This window comes from Acanthochromis polyacanthus, chromosome 4 (assembly GCF_021347895.1).
Source record: "Acanthochromis polyacanthus isolate Apoly-LR-REF ecotype Palm Island chromosome 4, KAUST_Apoly_ChrSc, whole genome shotgun sequence".
In the NCBI taxonomy this organism is placed as follows: Eukaryota; Metazoa; Chordata; class Actinopteri; family Pomacentridae; genus Acanthochromis; species Acanthochromis polyacanthus.
This window is the reverse complement of record NC_067116.1, coordinates 30,122,960-30,139,490: the sequence shown is the minus strand read 5'-3', so window position 1 is coordinate 30,139,490 and position 16,531 is coordinate 30,122,960.

Below are 16,531 nucleotides of genomic sequence, written 5' to 3'. Positions count from 1 at the left end.
TGATCTTAATAAAGCCACAACAGCCCTCATGTACAGTCTTTGAAATAATCAATAATGATAAATTTAAGCTACTTTAGTGGGGCTCGAAATGCTAGATTTTGCAAATATTGTTGGAGCTTCCACTTGAGTTCGAAGGCCCGTTTGTGATTTGCATACCACTTTGAAGGGAGCTCATGAATGTTCCTCAGTACTCGTCTGTACTTCTTACTCATTTGATGTAGGAGTTGGTTAAGAAGTTTCTGGTTCCCCATAGACAAAAAAGTACGTTTCCCCTGTTTCCATTCCCTTCATAAATCAGAGCTGCTGTTTTGAATTCACTTTTAAACCAACAGAATCAGTTGCGTCTTTGAAGAAAGTAAATCCAGTCCAGAAATACTGATAAAATGGACAACAATCAGGAACCACCAGGTATCTTAAGGTGAGCTTTTGACTGCAATGTGAAAAAGTTTTTAAGTGCCAGTATAATGCTGCAACAATGAGGGAGCTGCACAAAGATAGCAGAGTTTCAATACTGTGATCCCTTATTGATCACTGCAGAGGAAAATCTGTAGCTCTGCCACTTCAGAATACTTTACACACCAGAGCAGTTTCTCAGAATAAAACCTTCCCTTGCTTTTACCAGAAGTAAGTGTACTTGTTAATATCAGTATCTATTCACGTTAGCAACCACTTCGATGCATCAAAGGGTGGATCTGGTTATGTTCAAGAGGGAAAACTGTTGCGTATTGTATGTCATGGCCTTGCAGGAAGTCCACAACACACTTACCCGCTTAGAGCAGATCCAATGATGTCTATTGTGTCAATCTGCCAACCTCACAAATAATGAATGGAACAAAAACTGATCCAAGGGATTCAACAACTTTAATCACATGAAGGTCTGCAATGTCAAAAATTTCTACAATGGAGGTAACTTGATGAGTTACCATCCAGGGCCCCAGTGTTTAGTTTTGTAGTTTGCACAAGACTGTGAAGCGGCCGAGATAAGAGTCAGCACTTCCAAATCTGAGGCCATGGTTCTCTGCCAGAAAGTGATGGATTTCTCCCAGTTGGTTGGGAGTGAGTTGTTGCCTCAGGCAAAGGAGTATCTCAAGATTTTGTTCACGAGTTAAGGGAAAATGAAATGTGAGATGGACAGACAGATTGGTGCAGTAATACAGCTGATGTATCAGACGGTTCTGGCGAGGAAGCAGCTGAGCCGGAGGGTGAAGTTCGATTTACCTGTTGATCTACATTCTGGCCATCACCTAAGCTCCTGAGCACTGGGTCGGATTCAAAAGGATAAGATACAAGTGGCAAAAATGAAGTTCCTCTGTGGGCTGTCTGGGTTTCGCCTTTGAGCTGGACTGAGGAGCTCGGACATCCAGTTGGAACTCTTGAGTCACTGTTCCTTCGTGTATGAAGGAGCCAGCTTAATCTCTCATCTGGCCTGAGGACACTTCGGGATTCCCCTGGAGAAACTGGAAAACATTAGCCTTGACAATGCCGCGCTAGACAACCCACGGCAACGAATTTAATTCTCTGCCAGGGAGGGTCGAGTTACCCTCCATAAGGCTCGAGGCTGGATTCTCCTAAAACTGGCTGGACCAATCACCATGAAGTGTAGAGTCAGAAGGCGGGCGTAACGAAGTGACCACAGAGGCGTGACGATTCTGACAGAAACAACCGGCGCACAATAAACAGTTATCTTTCGACTCGGCTTTGGCCACAGCCCTTAAAGATTTGAAGCTAAAATTCAACTTGAAAGATAAACAAAGGACGGCACTTAAGTGTTTCATTGAGAAGAAAGACGTATTTGGACTTATGCCGACGGGATATGGCAAATCCTTAATATACCAGTTGGCTCCGCGGCTCCGCTGGTTGGGAAGCTAATGGGACTTAGCCACAATCCGCCGGTGCTCTCGGAACTCCGTCAGCCTATTCGTTGCGTTGATTGGTTGTATACCTACCCAATTGCTGCAGAGGGATTTGATAGACAACCTTTTAGCCCGCCTCCCTCCCTGTCGAGCTTCCCGAGACCCTTGTGCCGTCAGAAACATGGGATCTAGCATGGCTAGGCTAGGAAAACATTGCTCTTGAGGGGGATATCTGGGAAGGTCAGCAACCTGACTCTGGATAAGCAAAAGTAAATGAATAGATAACATGATGAGCAATCTCAAACTTAGTGTAGTTGTACACTAAGTTGATGTTAGTAATAATGTTATTGATGGATTGTTATAATGAAGGTTCGTGTGTAGTAGTCTTCAAGTCTTTCCATCTTGCTGCAGCTCAAAATGTGTGAACACTGTTGAATTTGAGACCATTTCAGACATCTCTAAAATACTATGGCAGAACATTTGTATCATACAACACTATGTGACCTTAACTCCAGTTGCATTCGTGGTCTTGTTAATACAAACTGACAGCATAAATGCATCATGTCAGAACACTTTAGAATGTTTTATATTTTCTATAACTTGCAGTATGGAGCTTTTGTCTCCGCCATCTGGCAGTGAGAGAGCTTACAGAAAGCACTGAAGACGCGTGCTTATGACATGCTGTACATTGCTTTCTTTTTCAGACTAATCCTTCCTCAAAATGCTGAGTTTCCTTTTTTATCTTTCATATTTTCAAGGCACAGCAACTATTCTCCATCTGTCTATGGTTGCTTCACTCTTCAGCTCTACACAAAAAACACAGTTGACGTGTTAAAGTTCCATGCAACTGTGGTGAAATATCCCTGACACTGATGGGCTTAATCCACATTGTGTGAGGTTGTTTGGCTGCTGCAAAACAGTAAATATTTTAAACAGTGTTTAAATGTCATAATACATGCAGTGAATATACACACTGTCTGTTGTGTTGTGTTTTTAAACTTCATGATCATGACTTTAATTCTCTCATTGTTGCTTTAACTCTATAATCCACAAGCAGACACCTTTATAGACAAGATCATTAAAACCTAAGAGAAAAATTCAACAGAAATGAGTAAAGGAGATGTCAGTGTGGGATCATATTTCCTGAGGCTGCGTAGCAATATACAGTAAGTCAACCACCAAAGGTTTTTCTAAGTGCACGTGTGTCTGATTATTTATGTTAAATAGATTGTAGTATCAGTGCAATAGGTCTAACTGTTAATAAAAAACAGTGAATTAGCAGAGCAGCTTTCTGAACTTTGACATTATAAGTTGTAATTAAAAAGACGCTAAACTTCTCCTCAGCGCCTTCACACACCTTTGTGCGCAGCCAGACCTTCGCCGCACGTCCTCTTGCCCTTAGCTTAACTATAATCACATTCATTACTCCAGAGTCGGCCGGCTTCCTCACGCTGAGTCAAGGTGTGTTTTGAATGGCGAGCCTTTAATTTTAACCACATTAGTATTTCGTGTCATGGCAGCAGTTGAGAAGAGAGGTGCTCCTGTTTTGTCCTCTTCACATGCAACCTCTTCAAAGCATTAGGAGATAATCTGTGTCTCCTGGATATATGTGGGACGTGCCAGGCTGGAGTACCATGCAGGCCCGAGGCAAGGCGAGACTGGGGAATAGCCACGACCAAAAGGCACCTCTTCACGGAGGACACTCGCTCTTTTTATATTTGCCTTTGCCTTCACTTCAAAGTGCTTCTGACTGCCTGTTTAGGGGTGAAACAAAAAAGGGGGAGATGGGCTAGAAGAAGGAAGCAGGGGGGGCTGAAGCTGGAGCTGTAGGTGTCCGCTGACTTCAAGCTATGAAAAACGCATTCAACCCAGGTAAAGACAACTACTGTACAGCTCAGTCTAACTAAGTGGTGTAATTGAGAAAGATGTCTTCATGCAAATATTCTGTGCTATGCATGGATATGAGAGGAAATACATTTCCCTCCTCAAACAGATTACACAGAGGAGACACGACTAGAAAGAGAGAGCAGTCTGACATTGAAATCCCTCAGTGGAAAGTGAAGGTGTGGAGATTGGACATGTCTTATATAAAGGAGCGCTACACTGTGAGAGAAGTTCTTGTTTTCAGTGAAAGTTTTACTTATTTCACCATGACTCCGAGTTCTGCAAACAGACAGGAGTTTGTTTAGTTTTTGGAATATGAAACACTCATCGGCGACTTCATATTTTTCAAGCTATTTTAATTTTTAAGTCTGTTGTAGTATAGTCTTGTATATTTTATATAACTACCCAGTGGTAGAAAGTTACAATTTACAAATACTTTATTACTGTGCTGTTTTTCATTGCGTAAAGATGCTAATTAGGTGCAGAGTGAATACAGGACAACTGTTTTGAGTGTCATTGTTAAGAAATAATCTGAGATTTTTAGAAAAATGTCTTGATGTTATGAGAATAAAGGTGTAATTCCAGGTTAAAAAAAAAAACCTGCAATTGTGAACAATAAAGTTATTTTTTTCAATAAACCAAAGTTGTTTTTGATAACCAACTTTATTGTAATTTTTGAAGATAAAAATATTACACAAATAAAGTCATGGTTTAATGAGGAGAAGGGCTAAATATAATAACTTTTAGTGTAAATTCATTTACAAAGTACTTGAGTACAGTTTTTCATGTATCTGTTATTGACTTGAATATTTTAGCTGGTAATGATTTTTAAAAATTATTTCATTACATCTTACAGTAAATATCTCTATGGGTAATTGTGAATGTATTGTGTTGTAGCATCAAAATCAGTCAAGAAAAATACACTGAGATTTTTTCAGGCTCTGTAGAACTGAACTGTAGAACACATTAAATTTGTGTGCTACAAGAGATTTTTCCACTTTTCCAGATGACTTATTAAATTTACAAAGGAAAAGCCAGTTGAATTTGCTCACATAACGGGTCCTAATGCTTAATTCAGACTTCTTTTCTCTCTCCACTGACCCCTGTCACTGCTCTCCTCTGTGTTTATTTTTACTGGGCTCTGAGGTGCCAACACTGAATGATGATGACAGGCAGTATGCACAGAGAAGTGAGACGTTACAAAAACTCTAAGAATTCTGATCTGTTCTGACAGCGGTTGCATAGCAAGAGATCAGAAATGAATCAGCTGTAACCTATGCAGTGGCCCAAATCTGATACAAAAAAAGAACCCATATATATATGTGTGTGTGTGTGTGTGTGTGTGTGTGTGTGTGTGTGTGTGTGTGTGTGTGTGTGTGTGGATTTGGTTTGTTCGAGCTTCCATGAAATTGTTGAACCTGACACTCCTGGAGGCAAAAATAATTAAATCAGTTTTGAGCAGATTCAATAGTATAACATGAACATTGTCATTGTCTTTCTACTGTCTCAGTTTGTGATGACTGCCAGGTGTTTTTGAGGATTTCTGCTCGTGGATGCTCATCACCATGTTGCTTTTAGTGAGTAGCCTGATGATTTGACTCACTTGCCACAGTACCTTGTTGATTTAGAACCTGAGGCCGGTAATATGAAGCATGGCTTTGGGTTAGTGAGGTAACTTCTGGTTAATCCCTGAGGTTTCATGCCGCCTCACACTAACTGCCACCTTATTACCACATTAAAACGCTTCCTATTGGGTTGCTGAATCTTCAAAATACCAACATAACGTAGGCTTTCTGGCATCATGTTTGTTGAATTTTTTGCTTCTTAGTGTTTTGGTAGCTGGGTTTTGTGGATTATTAAAAATATTTATTATTTTATTTTGTGAGACATAACCAAAGTCTCTTTACTGGTTTTGGGAAGCACATACAGGCATGCAAATTTTTCAAGCAAGTGGTCCATTGTTGCAGATTTTGGGCCAACAGTTCACTTTTAAGGATGGTTGCTGACACTGTGAATGCTTTTCACAATAATTTTGCCAAAATTGACTTCCCTGTTTACTTTGAATCTTTTTGACTAATACCATTTAGCCTGGAGGCTCACCAGAAACCTTGACTAAGACTAGATGACTTAAATTAAGCTCCAAATGACCCCCTGCCAGTCACTCGGATACCAAGCAGCAACCTCTGAAGCCAAGAAATGAAGCCAACACCAAAGTGCCAAAATCTGCAATGGTAAAACAGCCAAATTCATAACAGAAATTAATATGTTTACAATACAATTTGACTTATATTTATTTCAGGAGTTGCTATCGAGGCTGATTATTAGTAATCACAGAGATCAGTAACCATTATTTGAAACTGATATGCATTTGTACTATAAATTAAAATCTGAAATTTAGAATAACAAGCTCCAATGCAAAACTATGTTGAAATAAATGTTAATTTACATTAATCCAAGTGAAAATTTATAGCCTCTGTGACTTTTTTCTTTTCACTTGTTCTGTCAGACAAACATGCATATCGCCATTGATAATTCCAACACACATCAGTTGGGTTGGGTGGCCACTTCACTGAAAATTCTTCTCTAATGGTGAAGAACTGCCAGAGGAAAGCTCACAAATCAATTAATAGATTTCTTGTGGTAGATACTTCCGAAGACTGCAGAGGGTATTGTCTCTCCTGGTCCCTCCAGTAAAGCCCAGATGAATGAGCATGGATGAGCACTCATACTTTTCTTTGCCTCTGTCATTCAGGGCACTTCATTTAGTTTCATTTCCGATGTAGGGATTTCTGTTCTTTCGTTTCGGCTTCGAAGGAACCCTCTTGCTGAAGAGACGAGCTGACAAACATGGCACAGAACCCTATGAGAAGCAAGAGACAGAGATGGAGAGGAGAGAGATGTTGACAAATGACTGCCGATCAATGTCTCAAATGAAGAAAAGTGACTGTATGGCAGTGGTGCCCTCCAGCTACTTATGAGACTTTTAACAGGTGAGAAACACTATCGACATCTCGCTAAGCTGACTGTTTACCCACTACAGCGGACATCAAAGGCTGAGAGCAGCTAATGTTATTTACATGTTTTACCATAGTAATGATAGGCAAGAACTGTGACTGTGCGTGTATGCATATATAAACTTTGTTGTTTTGGCATGTTCTTCATGATAAGCTTGTTGCTCAAAGGGAATTGCAAAGCACAGCACATCCCTTCCATTCATCAGCACATCCCTCTTTCAACTTTGCTGCAAACAGGCCAAAATTAATTACCAACAAAGCTGAGATTCTGTGCATTTTCCCCCCCATTCTGCAAGATGCCTATAGCTCTGTTTGAAGGGATGCTGAGCGAGTTAGTGTTTCTGGGGAGTTGGCTTCATGTATGTGACAATTTTTTGCACACAGATATTTGTTTAGAGCAATAAATTGGAAGAAGGGGATGAAGGATGCAGAAAGGGATGCTTTCCCCTTGAGGTAACACTGTGAATGCAGGGCTAACCAGATGTCTATTTACATAAGCTGCCCATGCTGAGTGAATACAACACGCAAGCTTAGATGCTTGCTGGGTGTTTACTGTAGGTTGTAGGATGTTTAGCCGCTAACTGTGTGATTTCAATAAGCGTCCTTCAAAAAATGACTTACAATCCTCAAATGACAATCTCTGTTTGAACAAAGGCGAACAATAGCTTAGCAGGGATGTGTTTAATGCAAATGTCCTGTCACCAAGTCTATCTTTCTATCTATCTAAAGCTCTGAACTAGTGGAACATGATGTCTGGCACTAGTACACTGACACTAGATCCATAGGTTGTGGGGTTGAGCTTCCATAGACCGGGCCAGTTCCGGCACATCCGGCTCGATCAATCCGATCGATACCCGATCAGATTTGAATCAGAAAAATTTGGAAGCCAGCTCAACACCTTGGGCTCCTTGACATGTTTCTTGAGCTGTTCCTGAGCAGTTTTTGCAGTCTGGCGGGATGCAATACGTTTTCATCTTAATTATATTCATATAGCACCAATTCACCACATATATCATCTCATGGCACTTAACATAGCAAGGTGAAGACCTCCCCCCCCTTTTTTTTAACAGAGAACCTAACAATTTGGTTTCCAGTGCACAAGCAGTCTCTAACAGTGGGAACGAACAAAAAAAAAAAATGGGAAGGAATTAAGAACCTCAAGCAGAACCAGGCTTAGAGAAGGCGGCCATCTGCATCTACCAGTTGGGGTGAGAGCGGGCATGATGCTTTGCCCTGCTGGATGAGGCTGTTTCTGTCGGGGGTTACCATTGCCATGGGTATAACATCACCCTGAATGCCGGGACTAAAGTTGTATCCCTATGTTAAATTCTCCCAACCCCACAATGATGAAATGTCAAAAATTCTTTGTATTGTTTTGCCTTCTATAACTTAAATGATAGTAAGTTGCACAGACTCCACCAGTTTGGCTGTTTGGCTTCCTCTGTCTTCAAGTGTCTCATCAATGTCCAGTTCTTTGATAAGAAAGTACATGACAGTCACCACTTCTTGGTCTTCAAATGAAAGCTTTGGGATGTGTTTGGGCTCAGTACCGTGTTGGAGTATATATCCTTCCCCTTAAAGATACACCCAGAGAGTGGAGCATGTCTCTGAAAATGTAGCGCTACTTCTCCTTGGTCGCAGTGGAGTCGATTTGCTGCAGGTGTCCAAAAAAAACCCAGACGTGTGGTTTTCGACAGGACTTTTGCTGGTTTGAGTCTTGTGTTCTTTATTCATCGAATTCAGCATCTGCGGTGAGGCTGCTCTGCGTTTCTATTTCTCAGTGAACAAAGCTTGAGGTATTGATTTTCTGATGGTCCTGGGCACTTTCTGGTCTGCCTGAGCCCACTTCGGAGACAACTAATCCAGTTTCCAAAGTTTTGCAGAGTCTTATGCACTGCTCCCTTAGAAATCTTCAGCCTTGCTGGGATTTGTGTAGAAATACAAGAAACATGGACTCCAGCAGGAATGATGTCATTCGGGGTGACAAGTGGAAGTCTCTGAGAGCTTTTGGAAAACTTAAAATTAGCAGAACAGATTGAAAATTGCTTTCCAGTCATAATGGACAGAAATTATATCATCATATTTGTATCAGTGCTCTCTTCAGTTGCAGCTGTTTTTTGTATACAGGTTTGAAATATTGTAGAGAGAATTGGAGGAAGAAGGAGCAGGACAGTAAAATGGGTTGTGCATCACCAATTCTTCAGCGAGGTAAATAAATTTACTGTGTCCTGCTGATGTGTGGAAAACTATTTCCACCTTGTGCAGCATGAAATCTGATTGCATTTGCATTTATTGTTGACTTACTTCCTAATTCATATTGTTTCCACTGTAGACATGCACCCGTTGTTATTTCATTGCATTTCTGACCAAATAGCATCCCAAAGAGTGTTTACTGTCATATTAAACTGCATTGTTTGTTGCTATTGTAACTACAGATGTTGCTAAAGTGATGAGGACTGACATCTTGAGGATTTTTCTTGGTTCACTGTTCTGTCAGTCAGTCGTAGAACCGGCACTTATTTGTGTGCGAAAGTTCCGCATTATAAATTCGACTTGCCATGCTTTGTGTTTGTGCAAAACAGTTATGTGAGCGATCAAATGCATCTTTTCCTTTTCCAAACACTCAAGGTTACACCCTTGACATCCCTCCCAGAATGCACTTCACAACCTGCAACCCTTTTCTTGTTAGAAGCAACGAGCTGACGCAAAAGACAAACTGCAGCATCTGAAAACAGGACCGTCAACCTGAACAGGTGCACCAGGACTCGAGACAGGAGTGAAGGAAGACTGGAGTGAAACAGAGTGTGTGTGCGTGTGCGTGTGTGCGCATGTACATGTGAGGCGCTTTGTGCTATCATGGTGCAATCTCTGGCTTCAGAGAGTGTTTGCTTTTATGAGTCATTCATTAGCATTCAGTGTGAGGCTGACACACACGTACACATACATAACTCATCTCCATTTTCTACTTCTACATGCACACTTTTTATTTATTTTTTTACCATTCTGTCTGAATCCACAAACAAACACACCAAAAAATCAAATTTTCTTCACATTTTTCCCTCAACACACACAAACAATCCTTTATCCACACACGTTCACACACACACACTATGCATTTTTTTTTTTTCTGAGGTGTGAAAAGGTCAGCGCTCCCAGGTAGCGCTGCTGCCGCTGATGAAAGACGAGAGGCAGCAGATGAATTGACCTGTCATTGACTCAGTGCTTCAGTTCCAGATGAGCTCTAACTGATGGGGTGTCTGTTTCTAATTTTGCTCTTTGCCGTAAAGCACACCGCACACAGTTGTTCACGTTGTTCATGGTCTCCTTGCATTGCTTTCTTCAGATTGTGTTCTTTTCCACATTGTGACAGGATTTCACTTGACTTTTATCAAGTGCAGGTTTTACACTGAGATAGCAGCTGTAAGAAACACCTTTTACCATTTATACAGCCTAATCGATGCACTTCATGCAAAATTAGTCCTCATAGTGGGGCTCCAGGCAATGACATGGGTTCATCAAAGGATGGTATAATGTGAAAGCTCTTGTTTTGTGTCACTTTAGAAAGGGTTCACAAAGGGAAACATGAATATGCATTTGATTTTGTTCTAAAGTCGAGGTCTCAAAATCGTAACCAAGGATCTGAGGCTATTTAGCCATCAGACTACAATGCCATGGAGGGACTGAGAGTATTTACTTCTATTTTTTATTAGTTCTAAAAAAGAAATTGCTTTAAGAATTTGCATGCTATCTCATAAACCTATTTATGTGCTAAGGCTTATTTATATTTACACTCAAACAGGAAAACAGAAAAAAATGCTTGAATGTTTGACTTCCTGATAGTCCTTGGAGACATTACACGTGATGTGCAGGTGCCTCAGGGGGAAATAAAAAGCTTATAAACCGCACTTCATTGAAATAACAACATCGTGCATGTTCTCATCTAAAAATTAGGCCAAAATAAGTTTTGTGCATAACAAAAGAACAGAAAACAAGAATTCTGCACTCACCTACTCAACTGAAAACTCACAACTTACCCAACTGGCACCAAAAATCAGATGACAAAATTCAGGGACTTTCGGCTGAACTGCAGGCTGTGTTTATCCAAAACAGTGAAGAGAGACTTAGAGGACAATGAAAGGCACTCGCATGCCTCAAAAGTGATATACAGAGGAGGAAGCTGTTGGAAGATACATTTTTTAGAGTTGATGTGCACAGTAGCGTGAAAAATGTCTGATTTGTAGAGGTCGTAGTAGTAAAACATCTTTATTATGTAGAGCTACTTTTTTTTCCCAGTGTTGGCAACACCTGTAAAGACTTGGAAAAATGTTACACATACCTGCTTATTTAATTTTTTGTAAAATGACTGATTCATTGCATTCAAAGAAATTCATCTTAGCTTTTATTTTTTATGATATTGTATTAAAATGCACAGAAGACACTTTGAGCTGTCTCTCCAAGCCATTGCTGTGCTGTTTCCAAAGAGGTCTAGGACTTTGCATTGCAGTGAAGAATAAGCCAGCAGTGGGTAAAAATGAGACATGAGCAGAAGTTGTTCGGTTAAAAAGCAGAATATTCATGAGGTTGGGAAGATTAATGGAATAGTTTCAGGTGCGTTTAGTTGTTTGGAGCTTTCAGCTTCCCATTTATTGCCTATGTAAGCAGCTATGAAATGTTTTCTGGTCGCACTGTGTTGCATTTTGACAGACAAGATGACACATTCTAGACAAAGTGTCAACTTTATACTGACCAGATGCAGACTTAAGGTATCTCATATGTATGACCATGTGGCCTAATGGATTAGGCGTCTGACTTTGGCGCAGAAGATTGAGGGTTCAAGTCCCTTTATGGTTGCTATGGGGAACAGGGAATTGTTGAAGACACGGAATTGTTGAATTGCTTTGAGTTCTGCCAGGAAATGAAGGTTGTAAAGACTATTTACATCATGACAATCTCGAGTTGCTGATAATTCTGGGTTTTCTACGACTGAAACACATTCATCTTTCTCAGAGCGTTTTCATCAACTTGATGAAACTGTAGAAATTGTCACATTTGTGGAACCAAGACCTCAGCAGGAAACAGAAAGTAGAAGTTGCAAAGAGGTTTACTTGATGCTGCGAAAGTTTCCTCATAACTTTGTGTAACCAGACAGGGAGACAAACATGGGAAGAAGGAGTCTAAGAACAGGCAGTCAAAAATAGGCTTGATACAAAAAACATGAGGTTTTGGCTAGAAAGCAATGACATGAAAACCAAGTTTGAAATGACAATCTGGCAAGTGAGGTAGGGTGAACTGGGAATATAAATACTGCAGGGATAATGAGGGAAGAGGGAAAAGGAGAGATGACTGGGAGAATTCGAAGCAGCCGAGGTGTGAGTTCCAGACAGAAGACTGGGAGAGCTTTTTATTATGCTAACTTATGCTTCTTTGGTCTTCTCTCCCCACATGAACCAGAAATCCTTTTCCTTCTGCCACTATGGAGGATCTTCCGGTTACTTAAATGCACCTCAAGGAGATAAGAAGAAAGGAAGCATAGGGAGAAGCTAAATGTGAAGAAGCACAGGGGTAACCACCAGCACCGAAATCTTTTATCAAGGAGCACGATGTGAAAATGCCACACCTCTATGGGTGTCAGTTAGGTTTGACAGGTGATTCAGCTGGGCAGCATGGGACAAAAGATTTCTCATTTGACAACGTTGGCTTCTCCGGTTTTTGACATTTCTAGTGTTTCAAGAGCATTTCACTTCCATTTATGGAATTATGTTGTTTCCATTTCACCTTGGTCAAGTATCACTGTATAACAGAATTTTTCCTGCAGGTATCACCGTTTCATCTCACTTTATACTCATGATTCTGATGATATTGCGTTATATACCCATGTTTCTATGTGTCCTTCATTAATGCACCATCTTGGCTTTCCTCTTCTTCTTTCCCCACGGAATAGGTAAAGTATTATCACTAATGGTCTCCACTCATTTAATAATCGCGTCTCTATCAAAAGCCATCGGAGCACCCGTCATCAAAATGCTTGCGTGCGTGTGTGAGTGTGAGTGTCAGAGAGAGACAAAGAGATGAAACATAAGGATGCTAATGGCTTATTGATGATGTAATCCTGGAGGGGCCTATTGAAGATTTTACGCCGCACCACAGGGGGACGAACAAAGAAAGACACAGAGTGAAAGACGCAGAGTTCAACCTTGATGTGGTAATGAGTCTGGACAAAAGGACAGACAAGCTGGGAGCACTTCTGCTGACATCATATGACCTTCCTAATACTCTTCCTACGCGTTTTTCAGAGACTCTCTGGTGGATGGATGGTAGTCGGCGAGATGCCTTTTTTTTTTTTTTTTTTGCTGCCACCAGACACATGGCATCATTTATTTTTCAAACTGGAGAGAATGTGTTTGTTTTCTCAAGCAGGATCTGTGGGATGATTCGCTGGTCTCTCTCACACACAACATTTGCTCATGCAAATAAGTTCCTCGGAAGACGATGAGCCTGAAGGTGGTTCCACAGTTCATATATGACCTAAAATAGACTAACTCTGGCTGCAAGGAAGCGAACTCATTCCCCAGAGCCCGTTTTAACTGCAACTTGTTCTGTTGATATTGTGGAAGGATCTTTGCATCAATTGTAAATGACTTAGTGAATATTTCAAACTTCATATTATGTGTTCTTCTGATGGCAGTTGCATCTACAAATGCTGTCATTACTGATTAATCTGCTGATTATGTTTTAATTTAACTGTTTTATCTAGGCAACATCAAAAAGTGTTTTGCTAATGTTGTAATATTCGCTATTACCCTACAATTATCACAACAGGTCAAAAATGTTGCTGTAGGGGAAATGTGAGACCAATTACAAAAGGCTTCAATAATGGAAAGCCCTCGAAAAGCCTGAAATGAAAAGTTCATATTTGTTAGTGGATGCTCTCCGAGGCCCCTCTTATGTTTTTACAAAAGTAACAAAAAGGTTTGTTCTGGTGGATTTATGTTTTATTTATTTTGTTCATTCATTGTCTGTGGAAGCTGTCATATCAGAGAGATGAGCCATCACAGTGGTTACTTGCTGCATGAGGCCGTGTGGCCTAATGGATAAGGCGTCTGACTTCGGATCAGAACATTGAGGGTTTGAGTCCCCATGTGGTTAATTTGCTGTCATGGGTAACTGAAGGAGCATGCTGAGTTCCACAAATGGTATTAAGCACCACAACAGCCAGGAATGGATACTTACAAAAAACATTTATATTTTGAGTTTCCAATGACTGTCATTACTCCAAATTTTCCATAATGAATTTAATCACATTGAAAAAGCAGTCAATCCTTTTATGCTCTTTCATAGAGTTTCTATAAGATTTTTTTTTCCTTCATTGGTCACTTTTGGTAGCCATCTCCAAGCTTCTGGTTGTATCTTTGACCGATCAGCTTGACAGAGTTAGTGTAGTTCAACTGAATTTGTTGGCTTTGTGACACAGACTTGCTTCTTCTCCACAGGCTCTTGATCTAAAAAAAAACAAAAACTCAGGACTCTGAAGAGGCCCGTCTAAAGCCTCAATTTTGATTTCACTTATCAAAATTATATGTAGCATTACCCATTAGTTTGAGGATTCCCTTTCTGAAGGATCAACTTTGTTATCTTTCAGCATGTTGCTTAGATTGATGGCAGTCAGCCAGTAGGGTTTGGAGAATATGCGTTGTATGAAAAAATAAACATAAATTTCCTCAGCTACCCGGTTGATAAAACTTGACATCATATTGGATCACAAAGAGACTTGAACCCTCAGTCTTCTCATTCGAAGTCCAATTACTTGTCCATTAGGCCACATGGCAAAACCCCAGACCCACAAATCAGAAGCAGCAATTTTGCATCTTGTAGCATTATCTATCGACAGCAAAGCTCCACATGTTAGCATCATGTCCTGGTTAATTGGCTCAAATACTTGTGAAATAAACCAACAGACACTGCTTATGTTTAGTGCCCAGAATTCTGTGCTCCAAACCCTTTTTCAAATAGCACCACTCTATTCCTTATCCTCCAGTTTCGTAGCCCATACATACCATAAGACTACAATACCCATGAGAATCATCTGAAGAATTGCCAGGTGTTTTGCTTTGGGGTTAATAACTTTGTGTCTTCACATACACGCTTGCTTTTTTAAAAAAAAACAAAAAACAGCTCATCAACAAAAAAATAACGTAGTAAGGAAGATGAAAACTGTAAACTTCTCCATGGTCCTCTAGTGGCTTCCACTCCAGCAAAAGACCTCTGTGCAAAGTGGACTCCTTCAATGTGACTGACTTTGCTGCAGAAAATACCAAATACATACTGTAACTCTTGAAAGGTAAAGGTGTTTAATTTAAATGATTTTGCACATTTGTTTTTGGGCTGTGTTCCTGGGTAATATCGCTGCCTGTTAACAAGCTTGCTGCGTGCGCTCTGCAGCTTCCTCCAGTTGATAGGATGCTCAGTGCCTTGGATGAGGTGTGTTTTGCATTCCGACATGTTTGTCACACTTGCTGCTGCGCTGTTCTTGTTTTCCTTGCTCTGCTGTCTCCCTCTTCCTCCATACACATGTGCAAACACACACTCAGCACTGTGACGTCTGTTTCTACATTTTGCTGCTGCGATGGTGTGACAATAAAATGTTCTTCTCTATTTGTATAATCTTGAATGTCACTGAAGTGTTTTTTCTGCAACAGTATGTACATACTAGAGCATATTCTCCTCCCCTCTCTCTGCTAAGTGACCACTTGACGTTTTTGAGTTATAAGTATGGCCTATGCAGAATCTTTGGGAATCATTGCCTTCCTGTGATTTTCTTGTATTGCCACTTTTTGCTGAGCAATTTGTACTATAAGAAGGTCCACACCAGCAATCAAGTTCAGCAGGCACAACTATCCTTACCCTCTGTGCATGTAGGTTTTTGTACATTGATCTGCAGCTGTTGTGCACGGTTTGGTCGAGGACTGCTAGTCTTGTTGAAAAGATTTCTTGTGTTCTTGCCGCATTTTGTGATAGTTTTCAAACAGTCATCTGAGTTTGAACTCGATAATGCCTCTGTGGAAAGATCTCAACCTCATATTTCCCTCAAAGACAAAATGAAGCACAGAACCCTTTGTTTAGCAATGAAATGTTCTTGTGAGAAGTCAACCGCACAAGAAGTGTCTCAGTCTCAGGTTTTGATTTTTCTTTTTCATAAATTTGCACAGGTTTCCATAAAAATGTGATTTCACTTTGTTATTCTGGGTTATTGAGGGTAGGATGATGAAAAAAAGTGCGCTATTCAAATGAAATATACAGAGTACAAAAAGTGAGAGGGATTGGAATTTTTTATAACTTGGAAATAACATTGTCAGAATAATTTTGTGAAAGTTTGAAAGATGATGTTGTCATGGTAACTGGCCCTGACACCGTATGTGTTTGTACCCTGACAAAATCCATGGTTTTTGTTTGTGCTGTCAAGAATGTAACAGGACTGTCACTGCAGACTGTTTTTCTATTGATTAATCCACTGACTGTTTTATTGATAAGTTGATTATTTTAACTTTTTATTTTTATCCATAAATTTGAATTGTCCATTTCATTTAAATTAGTTTACATTTTCAGCTTTATAAGTATTTAACAGCTTCATTCAAAAGTGTGAATGAACAAATCAGCTTTGTCTTTTCTGACAGTGCATCTTTCAGAGCATTTGGTTCAGGTGGTGTGATATAACATCAAAACTTTGCAATCTTTTTGTCTTTTGATAATATGAATACTGTCGAAGCCTTTCGACTTCGGAAA